This window comes from Phaseolus vulgaris, chromosome 8, assembly GCF_000499845.2.
Source record: "Phaseolus vulgaris cultivar G19833 chromosome 8, P. vulgaris v2.0, whole genome shotgun sequence".
NCBI classification, from domain to species: Eukaryota; Viridiplantae; Streptophyta; class Magnoliopsida; order Fabales; family Fabaceae; genus Phaseolus; species Phaseolus vulgaris.
The window spans coordinates 29,415,296-29,431,990 of record NC_023752.2 but is presented as its reverse complement, the minus strand read 5'-3'; positions in this window follow the sequence as shown (position 1 = coordinate 29,431,990).

The following is a 16,695-nucleotide window of genomic DNA, read 5'->3' as shown; positions in this document are numbered from 1 at the left end:
CAAATTTACTCCTTTAACATGAGAGAGAAGAGTATCACCATTAAATTGGAGATTGGGGTAGAAAACCTTTACCAAGTCTGGATAGATTTTTCCAGACATCTCCAGAAAACATCTCAGCATTTGAACCTTCAACAACCTTCTTCACTTCCATGAGCTTTTTTTCCTTCAACCAGTTTAAAGAGATAACTTTTGGAGTGTTAATCATTTTCCTACTTGTCTCTTGTAAATATTTGTTTATCAAGTCTGGATCACTTGAAAACCATCTCTCTAGTTTTCCACTTCTTCTTACTACTCTTGTTTTCATTCTCTTTGAGGAGGGAGGGGTTGATTCCGGGGTAAACAAAAAGAAACCAGAAAAGGCACATGTTAGGGCTAAAGTAATAAGTTGTTTCGCAGAATCAACCAGTTGATTTTCTGTGACAGAAATTTTGAAAATGAGAAAATCCAAATCCTTCACCAGGACCTGAGAAACACATATACAGGTTAAGGCACACCATTTGAATGATAATAGAGTAGATATAAACCTGAAACACTTTATAAGAACTTATTCTATTAAGAACACATGTACAAATTTGACAAAAAGTTCTAAAACCATAATAGTAGTTATAACACAAGAACTTGCATCCATGAATGCCAGTTTCAATATATTTTTCATTATGGAAGCAAAGTCCTGAAGAAGACAACCATCAAATACCGAATCTTGATCCCTTTATAATTTGATTCAAAGACACAAAGACTATCTTTACTCTTGTTGTTTTTCCCTTTAGTAGTCATTCTTCAAGCCCAAAAGTAATTCTTGGCTGCCAAGGATACCTACAAGAAAATATTAAGAAGCAAGATTTGGTCCCCTTATGAATTTGGGTCCAATGATTTCAAATATTAGGAACCCACTTTAACAAGCCTCTGGGAACAAGAATTTTACAAACTTTGCAAAATCTCACAGAATGACCCTTTCTCATACAGTAGAAACAACAAATAACCGGTTGTTTCGACTTTTTAATCGGTTGATTTTCTGTAATGGTTGAAAAAGGTTTTAAACAATCACTGTTCTTGCTTTGTGGGTTAAAACTCAAACTAGATTTTCCAAAAACACAATTCTGCGAGGCAAGCATAGTTTCAAAATTGGACTTCCCTTTAGAAAGCTTATCCATAGTTTTTATAAGATACAAAACTTTCTCTTGAAGAGATTCACAGTTTTCACAAACATTAGAATCACATTTGCAAGAAGAATTTTGATATATCATTTCAAGGTTTTCAAAATCAGTTTTTGAATTTTCCAAATCTTCTTCCAGAACCTTGACTCTCTCTTTCAACCAGTTGTTTTTATTATTGAACTGATTATTCAAAAGGGTCAATCTAGAGGCTTCTTCATGAGTCTCTTTAAAAGCCTCAAGAAGTTGAAAATAATTTTCATGATTGATGGATGAGTTTGAACTTACAATGTTTGATGCAAATTCCTCTTTTACCATCAGACACATGTTGACTTCTGAACTTTCAGAGGATGATCCAAAGGAAAGCATGTCATTGTCCAGCCAAACACTTCTTGAATTTTTATGAGTTCTTTCAAGAGTGTCCCACATATCTTTAGCTGAAACACACTTTGAAATTCTAAGTAGTTCATTAGAATGAAGGGCAGATACAATGATATTCATAGCTACACAGTCAAGATCTTCTCTTTCAGAAGAAACATTTTTAGACATAGGCATGAGATAGCTATTTGTAATAACATTCTAGATTTTTCTATTGATAGATTCAATAAAGATTTTTATTCTTATTCACCATAGTTCATAGTTCATACACAAAACAAAGGTGGTTTATTTAAACAGGCACCTTCCCTAAAAGAAAACTTTTCAGCCATTTAAAAACGATTTAGGATCAAAACTTGAATAACTTTCAAGAACCTTGCTCTTGATACCAATTGTTAGAATTGATGGCTGAAACAAGAAGGGGGGGGGGGTGAATTATTTATGAAAGTTTTACGCAAATAATGACTAAGAATGAATCTTTAATGATTTACAGAAAGAAGAATCAGAGAAGCCAAAAGAAATGAGTTATTAGTAAAACAATCGATTGATATTTCGATATAACCGGTTGTTTATATAACAATGATAAAAACAAGTATAAGCAGTTTATAAAAGCATGAATATTAATCAGTTGAAAATATGAAATAATCGGTTGATTATGACAACAAATAAAATATCAAACAGATTATAATAGAGAGAGATAAAGAGATTTACACAAACAAATTATATTGGTTCACTCAACTTTGAGTTACATCCAGTCCTCAGAACAACCTCTGAGTATTCCACTAGCAATCAAATTCATATTACTACAACACACCACAAAGAGGTGACTTTGAATCCCACAATGCCCACTCACTCTCTTTGCAACACTTCACACCTCAAACCAGAATCCCACTGACTTTATAGGATTTCACCAACACTTACAAAGGTTTATCAAAGTAAAATTACAGGAAACTAAGCAAGAATAAAAAACACCTGGAGTTACAAAAACCAGAGCAAAGCTTTAACAACAATCTTGCTAAACTTTGAAAATTTTCTTTCTAAAAATAAATCTCTTTCTCAAATCTGTATCAATACTTGTTGTATTTGATTGTTATCTTTTGCTTTGAAAGAAGGGATATATTTATAGCACTTGAAATGTAGCCGTTTAAGGCAGTTTTAATCACTGAATCAGTTAAAACAAGTTTTCAAAAATTTGTTATGAAAACACAAATTTAATCGGTTGAAACCACGATTTAACCGGTTGAATGAGTCAAGCAGTTGCATAACTAATTCAAAAGCAGTTTTAAAAACCTCAAGCCTGCTAAGTGACAAACAACCGATTATCTCGATGATTCAATCGGTTGTTTTCCCTTTGCTTGGAAAAACACTTTGTTTCTTTTAAAACTCTTTGATCAAGCTTTGAGTAGGAATAAAAACTGATCTTAACAATGATTGTAAATAACCTAATCTAAACCCAAACCAAAAAGCAGCACAACTTCAGGCTTCATGTGGATTTGAAACATAAAAGCTACCTGTTCAACACATTTTTTTAAATATTTAAGAAGATTAATAGGAAGAACTTCAAGTGCCCTGGACCTTGTTTATTCGTCCTATTGATGAGGTCTTTCTTTGCTTGTTGAGATGACCCTTCATAGTTGGCATCCTTGGTCATCTTGTGGACTTGTTTTTGTGGTTTTTGTAGGTTTGTATCATGTTCCCCAGGTGCGAAAGAATTTGTCCACGAATTTAGTAGTCTTCTTAGAAGGGGAGAGCCTTTAGGATGGTTTGGAATAGCATCCCTAAACTTCTTAAGCAAAAATATCAAGTAGTTATAATTTTCAGGTAATGAAAAAAATAAGGAAAGAAAACACCTTGGAGGTGAAGGAATGAGACCCATAATATCTTTTCCTTTTTTCTCTCTTTCATTTTCTCTTTTGTTGTTTATGTTAAGTTGGTTTGTTTAACCACATGTAACATTATGGTTTGTTTATTTGGACAATTTGCAGTGATGTGCCCAAAACTTAAACATTTAAAATATTTTGTTTTTGAAGGTTTGGTGGGTGACTTAGGGGTAGAAGGATGTTGTGTAGAAACTTTTTTGAGAGAAGTGGTTTCTTTTGAAAACTTGGAACGAGAAGTTTGTGTAGAAATTTTGTGTGCATCCTTCCTAGAAGAGTTGTAGAAGTCATCATCTTGAGTATGTTTGAAAGTTGTTGTTTTCAAAAGATGTAATTCCACCTTGATGGCTAGGTGAACCACTTTCTTTAAAGAAGAATACTCATGTAATTCTACAAAATCTTTAATTTCTTTTCTCAAACCACTTACAAACTTAACTATCTTGTATTCTTCATTATCATGAATATTAATTCTAGCCAAGGTTGTTTCTAAATCTTTAAAGTATTCATCTACCATCCTATGTCCTTGATGAAGCCTTTGGAACTTCAACAAGTGTTCCTTCCTATAAGGAGGAGGAACAAACCTCGCGTGCATGCATGCCTTTAAATCATACCAAGAGACCACAGTTGACCTCTTGTTTTGCCCAATGTCCATTACAAGTTTTTGCCACCGTTGGTTGGCATAATAAAAAAAAAAAAACTAAGGAAGCTAACCTAACCTTTTGGTCCCCGGTGACCTTATACACATTAAAGAGATGTTCAATATTAGCTTCCCAATCTAAATATAAAGAATGATCATTAGACCCACTAAAACTAGGTAACTTTACAAAATTAAAAGAATGTTGTTGTTGTGGTTGGTGTTGATGGTGCCTTTTGGCAAAATTGTGCAAACTCCATTCGTCCCCATCTTGTTGATTTTGCCTTGCTAGAGCTTCTAGTCTTTGCAATCTTTTGGCAAATTGGATAAGTTTTTTCTCTTTGTGGACGAGTTGCTTTTGGACCTCCACAAGTTCTCCTAAAAGGTGATCTTTGTGATAGGATTGTGGTTTGGAAGATGCACCACTTGAAATATGAGTCATCACAACAAGTAAACAAGAAACACAAGTAACAAACAATTAAAGAAAAGAGGTTAGAAAACAAGTAATGCTTGCGGCAAAAGAAAGAAAAGCACTCAAAACACTCTAAGAAAAATAAAATAATTCTTGCCTTAATCAAAGTCTTTCTTGTGGTATGAACAACTCTCAAGGGAAAAAGGACAAAGTCTCCACAATTGGTCAAAGATAATTCACCACAAAACTTGAGGAAAGAAGAAAAGACAATCAAGAAAAACTTAAAACAAGAAAAGGCTAAACCAAATTTGAAGGAAAAGAATGTGACAAAACTTTGAATAGAAGACAATCAAGAAAATCACAAAAGAAGACTCTAAGAAACTTATTAAACTTTTAACTATGAAACATTGGTGATTAGAAAAATGCTAAAGCAAAAGGATAAAAAATTCCACAATGTTGAAAACAATTTGCCAATCAAGTTGAATCCATAGTTTTGAAAATGATTTTCTTGACAAATTCTTGGCCGTTTTTGCTGTTTTAAAATGTCAAATGCTTATTGTTTTGGAATTCCCTCACTGTTTTGAACGTCACTTTTGGTGCTGTAAAAAAATGGTACTGTTTTGGAAATTGCTCACTATTTTTGTTTCTTTTTTTTCACAATACCTTGCTGCTTTTTTTTTATATCCTAATTGCATCATGCAAATTGTCAAGAACATGTAATTTTCACACAAAAAATTTGGTGGATTCAATCTAATTGAACACTTGAAATCATGTGTTTGGAACTTTAAATCAACCTCTACTAAAACAAGTTTATAATTAATGTGTAAACTTCACAATTAAAAGCAAGTAAGGAGAATCAAAGTAATGACACCTATAACACTAAGAACATATGAGACAATCACAAGAGGTAAGAAAAAAAAATTGGACAACAATTTAAACATTCAAAAGCGAAAATAGAAGTGCTAATGAATAAAAGAGGTGCTGAAAAATAAAAACAAGAAAGTAATGGCTGAAATTTAAAGTTGCTTGAATGTAAGGGCAAGAAATTAAAGGTACTTGAAAGTAAAGAATGCAAAGACAAGGAATTAAAATTACAAGAATGTAAAGTGCCAATCAACTTAAAGCAAAAATTAACTCAAGAACCTAAGCTCTGATAACCACATGATGTGAGTTGATTTTAGGATTGTTCATTTGATTAGTGACACTTTACTTAGATTTAGATTTTAGAACAATTATAGTTGAGAAGCCTAAGGAAAATTCTCACTTGACATTAACTTAACAAGTGTTAAGTAGATATGAAGGTTCATTTCCATAAGGCCAAAGGAAAAACACAGTTAAAGGTGAATATGAATGACAAACTAGGTGCGGAATTTAATCAAACACAAGGAGTGCAAGAACATGAATCGAATTGAAATTCAAGAACAAGAACAAGACATATTTTGGAATTGAAAATAGGAATGGAAATGGAATGGAAAAGAGATGAGTGAAAGGAAACTAAGGAGATATGGATTTGTGAATGAGCACGCCACTTGGATGGTGAATTGGATCCAAGATAAGTGTAGATGCCGCCACTTGAGAGCTTAGATGATACGATTCCAATAGCAAGATATAGATCATTCTTTGACATTTTATGGAATCAACTTGAGTTGGAGAATGAATAGGCACTTTTAATAGAAATGGATCAATGTTCTATGTTTCAAGAACTCACCAAAACTTGCACCAAACACCAACCTCACATGGAAGACCCATTTCTTGCCAATTGAACCGATTAAAAGAGATAAGAAAGCAAGAGAACTGTTTAAATTGCTTAGGAATTGAAAAGCACCGAACAAATCAGTAAGAAATGAGGAAGAAACAATTGAATCCAGCAAAAGAGAATAAGAACCGAACACTACATGAAATTAAGCTCAAAACACCGAATAAAAGGAACCTAGACATGTTTTTGAATTCGTATGAACATGGAGATGAAAGGAAGAGATGGAGAAGAGAGGAAACTTATGTGAATGAAGACTTGGTTGATGAACACACCACTTGAAGTATGAATGCTCCAAGATAAGTGCGGGATGCCGCCACTTGAGGGAACCAAGGCTCTTAAGATGAGACTAGGAAGAGGAGAAGACAAGTTCTCACACACTCAATCACCAATTTGGGAGAGTTTTGCTACTTCAATTATCAAATCTGAATTTTACAAGAGCCCACACCTCTATTTATAGTGTGAGAGTGCTGAAAAATAGGTGGGAAAATTCAAATGAAACTCATTTGAAATTCCCACCAAAAACAAGTCACATGGGAGGTGTGACATTTTTCTACTATGACACCTCCTAAAAACTACACCTACACCTACACTCCTTTATTTAATATCCACACCTCCTACAACTATACAAGAGTAATTCAAATGATGCTTTTTTATTTAATGCTTGGCCTTGCCCCTCATGGGATGGACTTGGGCTTTGGGCTTGGGCCTCATCTTTTGAAAAGACTAATAAGAAAAACTTTAAATGACTTGGCCTTTGTCCATTCTTCCTATTAACAACATCTTTTTGATTCTCATCATACTCCTCGAGTTGGAGAGAATTCGTCCACGAATTCTGAATCCCTGCATATAACAAAGTCAGTTTATTTTTACAATTAAAACTGGAAGAAAAAGGCAAACATGACTTAGCATTTGCAAACAATGGGATTTCAGAAAAGGAGGTTCTATAAATCGACCAAGTTGGAAAAATTGTTTGGGAATGATGATATGTTTTGGAAAAAAGACCTCTTAAATGGTGAAACCCATTAGGAGGTAAGAAAAAATCATCCCTAACATTTTTTAACCAAGTTGGTGTTGAAATAGGAACCTTGGGTAATGAAAAAGATAAAGAAGAAGAAGACCTTGGAGGTTCCTTTTTAGGCATAGCACGAGTCAACATGTTGGATTTAGTGGGCAAAGTGGTGTGACTCGGTTTAGTACTTTCTTCTTTTTCTTTCTCATTTTCTCTTTTAGTTTTCATTTTTATTTGGTCCCCATGAACCTCTTTGGGAGAGAGGGGTTTTAAGATAACCTTGCGCCCTTGGAAGGAAAAAGACATTGTATTGGATAGGCCATCATGTAAAACATGTCTATCATATTGCCAAGGCCTTCCTAAAAGAAGATGAGTTGCTTCCATGGGCACAACATCACATAAAACCTCTTCTTTATACTTTCCTATTGCAAAGTTAATGAGGACTTGTTTATTAACCATGATTTCACCTTTGGTACTTAACCATTGCAATTTATAAGGCTTGGTATAAGAGATAGTGGGTAAGGCTAACTTCTCAACAACTCTTGTACTAGCCACATTAGTGCAACTACCCCCATCAATAATCAAGGAACATAACTTGTTGTTGATAAGACATCGGGTGTGAAAAATATTTTCTCTTTGAGCATCATCCAAAGATTTTGGAATTGTTCCCAACATACGCCTTATCATCAATAAGTCCCCTTCACAAGGATTTTCGCTCTCAATCTCACTTGATGGCTTAGAAGGTGAAGAATGCCTAGATGAATTGGAATCATGCTCACTAACTACTACCCCATTATGCACAAACATATTCCTTTTAGAAGGGCAATTAGAAGCTATGTGACCATATCCCATACATTTAAAACATTTCTTGCTAGACGATTTGATGGGTGAGATATGAGTAGAAGTAGAAGGCTTAGACTCTCTAGGTGTGAAAGAAGAATCCTTAGAAGGAAGGTTTGAAAAATACTTTTTTAATTTTCCAAGAGTTGTTGTAGTAACCATCATTGGGAGAGTTTTTAAAAGCATTTTTCTTAGCAATTTGGGCTTCAACCTTCATTCCAAGGTGAACCAAAGATTCCAAAGATGAATACTCTTGAAGTTCAACAACATCTTGAATATCCTTTCTTAGGCTACTTACAAACCTAGCTATCATAGCTTTCTCACTTTCTTTCAAATTAACTTTAAGTAAAAGTGTTTCTAATTCTTTGAAATAAGCATCCATACTTAGCGTGCCTTGTTGAAACCGTTGGAATCTCAACATGAGGCCTTTCCTAAGGACTTGGGCTTTGGGCTTGGGCCTCATCTTTTGAAAAGACTAATAAGAAGAACTTTAAATGATTTAGCCCTTGTCCATTCTTCCTATTAACAACATCTTTTTGATTCTCATCATCAGAACACTCACAAGATAATACCAATGGTTTAGAGAGACAATGCTTACAAACTCTAACAGAATTTGTGTATAGTAACTTTACTCTTCATTCAACATATGAATACATGAGGTAGGCCTCCCTATTTATAGATTTAGGAGCCTTGAAAAAGAAGAAAAGAGGGTAGAATGGGAAAAGGGAAAAAAGTGGGCAGCCATAGGGTTAGACTAAGTCAATCCCGTATTCTAGGCTTATCCTTCTAAAAACTAGGTCAAAATGCTTTCAAATGGGCTAGGAACAAGCTAGAATGCTACCCATACCCCCTACTATGCTAAAGACACTTTATTCTAGCTTATTTCTACTATTTGGACCCATACAAATGAGCCCAACTTATTTACAACATTTTTCTAAATATTTAATGATGGATTTGTGTCTTCTTCTTTGCGTTTTTGAGGTGAACTAGCGGAAGCAACATGGATTGTTGGCGGAACAAGGCTCTCCTAGGAGTGATGATAGCCTTGGAGGTGCATGAGAAGTGTGGTTTGAGAGAGGTGAGGCCTACTCTTATTGAAGGTGAAGTTTCAGAAGATTAATAGCATAATCCTAAGAGAGTTTAGGCAAAGAGTGAGAATGACACAAAATTGGCAGCATTTCACTAATGAATTAATCTTGTGAAAACATGATGTAGGCTCCTCCTTTTATAGCAAGGAGGACTGGAAATGAAGAGCCAAATTGGTAGGAAATTCAAATCCTAATGAAATTAAAGTTGGCGCCTAATGGAAGCACACATGGCAAGCGTGACAATGTGTGTCTCATGTGATGCCATTAGGCCTAAAGTGACCGGCCTTAGTTAGATTAGGAGTTTCTAGAAACCCTAATCTAACTTAGGTTGGTTTTTAGGAACCAAAATTCACCCTAATTACAAATTAAACAATTTTACAAAAGAAAATTCCTATGCTACTTTGACAAGAATTTAAAGACTATGCTACGCTTGATTTTGGACCTCTTGGAACATGTAGAGGTAAGTTTCTCTACCATCAGTGGCAATGTTCCAATCCTCATCAAGCCTCTTAGCCATGGCCCTTGTAGTTGGCGCAATATGTCTTGATGTTTGGCTCTCCTTTGGGTTGGTGCTTGACCCTCTTCCATCATTTAAGAAAACTAATAGGAAGAACTTCAAGTGCTCTGGACCTTGTCCATTCCTCCTATTGATGAGGTCTTCCTTTGCTTGTTGAGATGACCTTTCATAGTTGGCATCCTTGGTCATCTTCTTGTGGACTTGTTTTTGTGGTCTTTGTAGGTTTGCATCACTTACATAAGAAATGATAGTTGCGATATTATTCAGGTGACAAAAGTGAAGGGTACATGAGTATAGTATGATAGGAATGTTTGTTAGTTCGTGAAATCCTAAGAGGTAGCTTGAGTTATGATATTAAGACCTCACAAGGGCTAAGAGAATCACATAATTGACTTGGTATGCCTAAAAAAAAACTAAGCATTGTTGTCAAAAGTAAAAAATATCCTAGTGGAGTATTAGAAAAGGTATGTTCTAAGACCTTTATAAGACTCCAATGAACTGAGACATTGAGGCCTAAAAAATTAGATGTAGTAGAGCAACTTAGTTCTTATAATGACTTGTAATCCTTGTTTATGAATGCCTAGTTATGATTTAACTTGATTTAGTATTAAAACTTTGCTAGAGTAAAGTTAACAACTCTAGTTTTGACTAAGTGTTTTTCACAACAAATTTCTAAAGCATGAGCATGCTTCATTTGAAAGACGAGGTGTTTTATAAACAAGCAGATCATATAAGATGTAAGTGCTTCGTCTGATAAATTATGCAATATTTTGCAGTCTTTGTTTCCTCTAATAAGAAGTCTTGATTAGACGATAAATACACAATCTTAAGCTAACGTTGTACTTGACAAAAATATTCTTCAAGTTTATTTTGTGTTGCAGGAAATGTTTCCATCTTTAGTATACCAAGATGATCCACTAAAGCGTATGTCAACGTCATGATCTTTTGGGATATGAGCTAAAGATGTTTACATCATCAATCATCCTGACATAAACATATGTCAAATTTGATCCAGCTATCTACCACATACGATCTCTACTTTTATTTAGGTTTTAGTAAAAAAACTATTTGAGTCAGCCACAAGCTTATGAAATCCTCTCCACTCACACAACTACATATGGCACTACTAACTTGTGGAGCAAGCTTCATAATCCTCTCCATTCATATAGTGACATGTGGAAATGATAGCTTGTAGTCAAATCTTTAAAATACTGTCCAATAAGAAATGTACAAGTGGCAAAAGAGACTTGGAGAGCAAGACTATGCTGGAGCCTTACATGTGGTGCCTTCTGAAACCTTATGTGGAACCTGCTTGGAGTCTTGAAACCTTCATACATGGATGTTCTAGAGAGCTTTCTATATAAGGCCCAAGGCTCAAAATCCTATTTTATTTGACCCAAAATACAAGGCTTAAAATAAATTTCTAAACTACTATGTACATTTTTTACAAAGCTAAGAAGAAAAAAATGACTCTTCAAATATATGTTCTTGGTAAAGGACAAATTATTGTAAAATTCATAGTAAGCTAGACATGCATAATGTGTAAAATGAATAGGAAAACAACTTGAAAAACAAGAAAAACCCCACAAAGCAAGGTTTGACTGAAAATGAGAAAAGAAGAAGAATTTGAAGAAATATTGCAGAAAAAGAGGAAAAACAACAAACAAACAGAAAGATCAGAAAAGACCAATTTACCCATCATGAAGAAAGGCTAAGTGGATTAACCTCAGAGAACAAAATAGTGAAAAACTTCCAAAAAGATGAGCACAGGAAGCATGCGTGGAGAGAATTAAGGCAAGAGGAACCAAGATTTACATAGTTTAGAAGACTGAGCAAAATTCAAAAGGGCTGAGTGAAAATAATATTTCACAATGAATAAAGCTCAAAATTCGCTTAGAAAAAGCTTGGTGCCAACCTGAACGAAAGGAAGGAGGATTCATATTTGGTTAGGCTTGGCTTGAAGAGAATCCTAAGCCTAAGAAGACTTCATGATTAAGAAAGGATTGCGCTAGGCTCAACTTGAAGCAAATCCCTACTAAATCTCTGAACATATGAATCTTATATTCAAGGATTTGCAAAATATGGGAATAAGAAAGGATTTTCATCCAAAGGGAGATTGGTAAAGCCCGGGTAGAGTTTCACCAACCTATTTTTCAATGAATGTTCATGAGAAATATACCGCTTTTTGGTATTTTTAAGGTTGTGAAATTACCAAATGAAAGTGCGTTAAATATTTCAAAATGTGTGCATGTTAATAACAAGAAAATATCTGGTTATAAATACATTTCATGTTGCATTACTTATTACCCATGGCCGTAAGAAGCATTAGACCTGATATAATGGTTGACCCTCTAATTTGATTTGGGTCATTCTTTCGCTCTATACTTCAAAAGGTTATACAATTGTAAGATATGGATTGCCTGGAAGAAAAATTAGTATAAATACTTTGTCAATTAGAGATTATTTTTGCACCTAGTTGTTTTTTAGACAATGGTCCACTTATCTATTCATTTGCCGAATCAAGTGAGATTAAGTGGCCTCGTTCAATTTCTATGGATGTAACCCATTGAAAGATATTTATGTAGACTGAAGAATTATGTTCCTACTAAAATTTATCTAAAAGTTTCTATTGCTGAAGGGTATTTAATAGAAGAAGCTTTAACATTTCACCTAAGATATTTCCACAGAGGTGTAGAAACAAGGCTAAATTAAGAAGGCCACAATTATGACCATAATGATTTATGTGAAGCAAATGCAATTAATTACTTCTCAAGTTGGTCGCCCTATAGGAGGAAAAGTAATTGTAAATTATTTTCTATAGATTTCACATTGAAATCCCAAGCTCATCGATAAGTCTTATTCAATTGGGATGCAATCGACATATACATTAGGTACAATAATGGGTGAAGGCCAAAACCCAAAGTTATGAATTTAGTGAATGGTTAAAAACGTGAGCCTTAAACAAGGATGTGCCATCTCAAATTTAAGAGCTTCAGAGAGGACCAAATAACGTCACAAAGAGGTTTCCAGGTTACCTCATTAATGGATATAGATTTCATAGTATCAAGCGAAGTGCCAAATACAAAGCTCAAAATTATGGTGTAACATTGGTTTCATTGACTTTGCAAGCTCAAAGGATGATAATCCAAAAATTGAACCCATAACATATCATGGTGAAATAAAAAATATATCTAAGTTAGATTATTATGGTAATTTCAAGTTTGTGATGTTCAAATGTGATTGGTTTGAGGCCAAAGAAGACAAATATGAACTTACTTATGTATATTCCAACAAAAAAATGTACCAAAATGATTTTTTTATGTTAGATTCTCATGTCCAACAATGCTTTTATATCGAAGATGTTGATCAAGAGTGATCAAGTGCTTTGTAGAATCCAAATCCAAGTGTTTGATGCAAGGCTGGTGTTGCTGCTGTGTTTGGGAGGGATCTGGGTAGAATAGAATGTGATCCACTCCTTTGTTGAATGTAAAACTGATGTGATTTAAAACCTTTTTGAAATCAAGTGTTTTTCCAACTAAGTGAAAAACAACCTGTTGTTTTGTCAAATCAACCCGTTGTTTTACTCTTAGGAGTTTTGAAAAGGTTGAAAACTGATTTAGTTTGGTGTATCTCTCTCTTACTCTAAACTCATTTAAATTCTATTTTAAGCTTTACTGGTATAAACAACCGATTGTTTCGAAGAAAAAACCGATTGTTTTTCTATTGCTTTGTTGTTTTATTGCTTATATTCTTGGCTAACTTGATTCTTGTTCTGGATTCACACAAAGAATTTTGTTAAACCTCAAAAAGTTTTCAAAAACCTCTTTTAAACAATTCACCCCCCCCCCCCTCTCGTTTAAGGCCATATATTCTAACAGAAGACCCTTTAAACTCTAATAGACATTATAACTTAAATAAGGTTCCAAGAGATTTATCTAATATGGGTGACAAATCTAACCAGTCAAATGGTGATACAATTTGGTGAATTGAATTGGGTTAAGGAAGACATGTTTGTCACAGTATTTAGGAAACCTTCCAATGTATGGGATAAAATTATTTTCGATGAAGATGATATTGGTGACACTTCATTTGACTTCATTTTGACTTCATGGACTAACCATGTTTTATGGAATCATAATTTAAATAAAATTTGTTTTTGTTTTTTAGTCAATAGGAAAGGAAGTAGCCTAATAAAATAAAATAAAATATAATGGAAAAAGTTAAATGAATGATCATTATTTAGATATACTTGAGTTTAAATAAAGTAAAGAATTTCTTTGGAGGATCTAAGTCAAACGTAAAAACAGGTTGTTGAGGAAACTATGATACCTATGGTTATCCCTAATGGAAAATTTAAGTTTTTCAATTTTGAAGTGGGATGCCAAAATATGAACACTCTTACTTCTAGTGTGGGACAACCCAAAGAACCTAGTCAAAATGTGATGACAATGGAAGCTTCGAAAGGTAAAAGAAAAAGGAGATTTGTGAGTAACGAGACAATAGTACAAGCCATTAATGAGTCAAGAGAAAATATACTAGCCATTAAAGGATCGTTGATTGAAGTCATGTGAGAAGGAATGAATGCAATTGAAAAATCCAAGGAAAAATCAAAATCTATAAAGAGGGCAGGAGTGGAACATTGTAATTTAAGGGAAAATGAGAAGAAGAAAAAGGACCTAACAAAAGATTATGAGTTAATGATTGGAAACCAAATTTTTGTTAAGAACAGACAATTGATGATCTTTTTACGACAAGTGTAGTGAGTCATAAGTAATAAATTATCCATAAGGACGGATATCGAACTCACAAGAAACATTTCTAAAATCTCAAGTATAACATTCACTAAATATAAGACAATATGCAAAAGTTTGTTGAAAGGTTGTGTTGTAAGAAATTAAATAAAAGTAAAGTAAATGATTTGGATGAGTCAATTGGAAAAATTGGGATTGGGGTTCATCCTTCTCACTCATTTGTATTTTCAATGAATAAAAAAATATAAGATTCCATCTTGGTTGACATTGATGCACATATAAAAATCATTCATATCGATTCCTTGCATACAAAATTATTAAGATAGTCTCCTAAATATCGATTTCTCGCATATTTATAAAAACTCTTTATCATTACGAACAAATAATATAAAGAAATCAACATTTCAAATCTATTCCTAGTATTCAAATATTTTAAGCATTATCTTGTAGGTCAAATACTTATAAGTACTTTTTCCAGCCAACTCTTAGGATCATGAATAAAGATTCAAACTTTAATAATTTTAGGGGTTCTTCTACTATAGATGGATTCCTTTCCAAAGTCTCTATGTTAAAACCTGACTCCCCTTCGAATGTGGTTGTAGCCAATAGTTGTGATTACACCAACCGGGTATGTCATAGTCAGAAGAATGGTTCTCAGGACTTTTTCTTTGTATATACTTGTCTTTTTAATGACTTGCACCTTCCCTTTTGATGAGTTCGCGGTGGGTGTCCTTAGGATCGTGAACGTAGCTCCCACTTAGTTGCATTCTAATTCGTGGGCGACCCTCCAAGCCTTTAGGCTTATTTGCGATGTTTTTCGTCTGAGGTCGTCCCATCTTGTGGGTTGGCTTTCTCTTTCTAGACATCTGAGTAGCATTCTTTTTGCACCCTATACCTCATCTCACAAGAATTTCATAGGGAGATATTTCTAAATTTGTATCGAATCGGACGACAAGCCTTATTTCTATGATTTTGAGGGTAAGTCTAAGTTTCCATATCATTGGTGATGGCATTTAGCTATTCTCTTTTGTGGTTTTTGGGTGGTTTGCGGAAGCTTAGTGGTTTGTTGATGGATCAAGGCCCTCCTAGGAGGTGTGGCTGCCTTGGAGGTGCATGAGAGTAGGGAAATTGAGGGAGATTCAGCCAACCCCCTTTGGAAGGTGAAAGGATTGAAGATTAAGACCTAAATCTTAGGCAAGGGAGTAAAGTATGGCTCAAGTTTGGCAGCATAACAATACTCAATTTAATCTTACAAAATGAGAGTCAAGCACCTCAATTTATAGTGTTTAGAGGGCTGGAAATTCAAAAGAAAGTGGAGGGAAATTCAAATGAATTCCCTCCCAAAAGTGGAGCCTAAATGAGCACATGGGGAGGGGTGTGTCTAGTTTGTATGCTCACCCCCTCCATGGGCTTTCTAGACCGGCCTTGGTAAATTTAGAGATTTTTTTAGAAACTCTAAGTTTACCTAGGTTGGTGTTTTAGGTGCCAAAATTAATTCTACGAAAAATTACAAATAAAGTTCCTATGCTAATTTTGATAAGAAATTAAAGTCAACTCTACACTAGAGTTTATGGCATTTGAACATGTAAAATAACGTCTTCTTGGATCCTCTTGGCCATAACTCTAGGGTTGGCCCAAATCTACCCTTTGGTGGGCTTGCATGTGGGCTTGTGCTTGGGCCTCTTCCATCAATTGGGCTCTGTCACCCACCCAAATCATGGTTGAGGTAATCTAAGTCCCCTCGGGACAAAAAAAAATTTTATGTATTCAACCAGCTTTCGAATCGACTCCCTATTCCAGGGATCCTGGTTGTCTACCAATCACTCCACTGTTGGGTGGATTTTACTAGTATGTAGCGTTCAAACTTGTACTTAATGTGTTTTTCTTCACTTTGTTGACCGTGTACTTAATATTTTGTTGATTTATAGGAGTAATGGTGCAAACTGATCATGATGTCGCTAATATATTAAAAGAACTGTATTGCCAAGCAACAAAGTGACAAAAGAGGATGTTGGAACTAGTTGGGGGGGCTTGTCCATCCCTGTAATTGGCTTGGTCCCCTCCTCTAGTAGTGACGAACGGTCGAGGAAGCCTAAGAAAAGGGGAAGACCCAGGCCACTTCGCCATATCTCTCCCTAACCCGTAATAGAAGTCGGGTCATCTTCATCGGCGTTGTTGGGCTAGCGTCTACACCTCGCTTTGGGTGATCAAATTTCCTTCACTCTTGAGGAGGAGATCATTATTGTTGAGCCTATCGAAGGCATGGTGTCGACAATGGTGGAAAT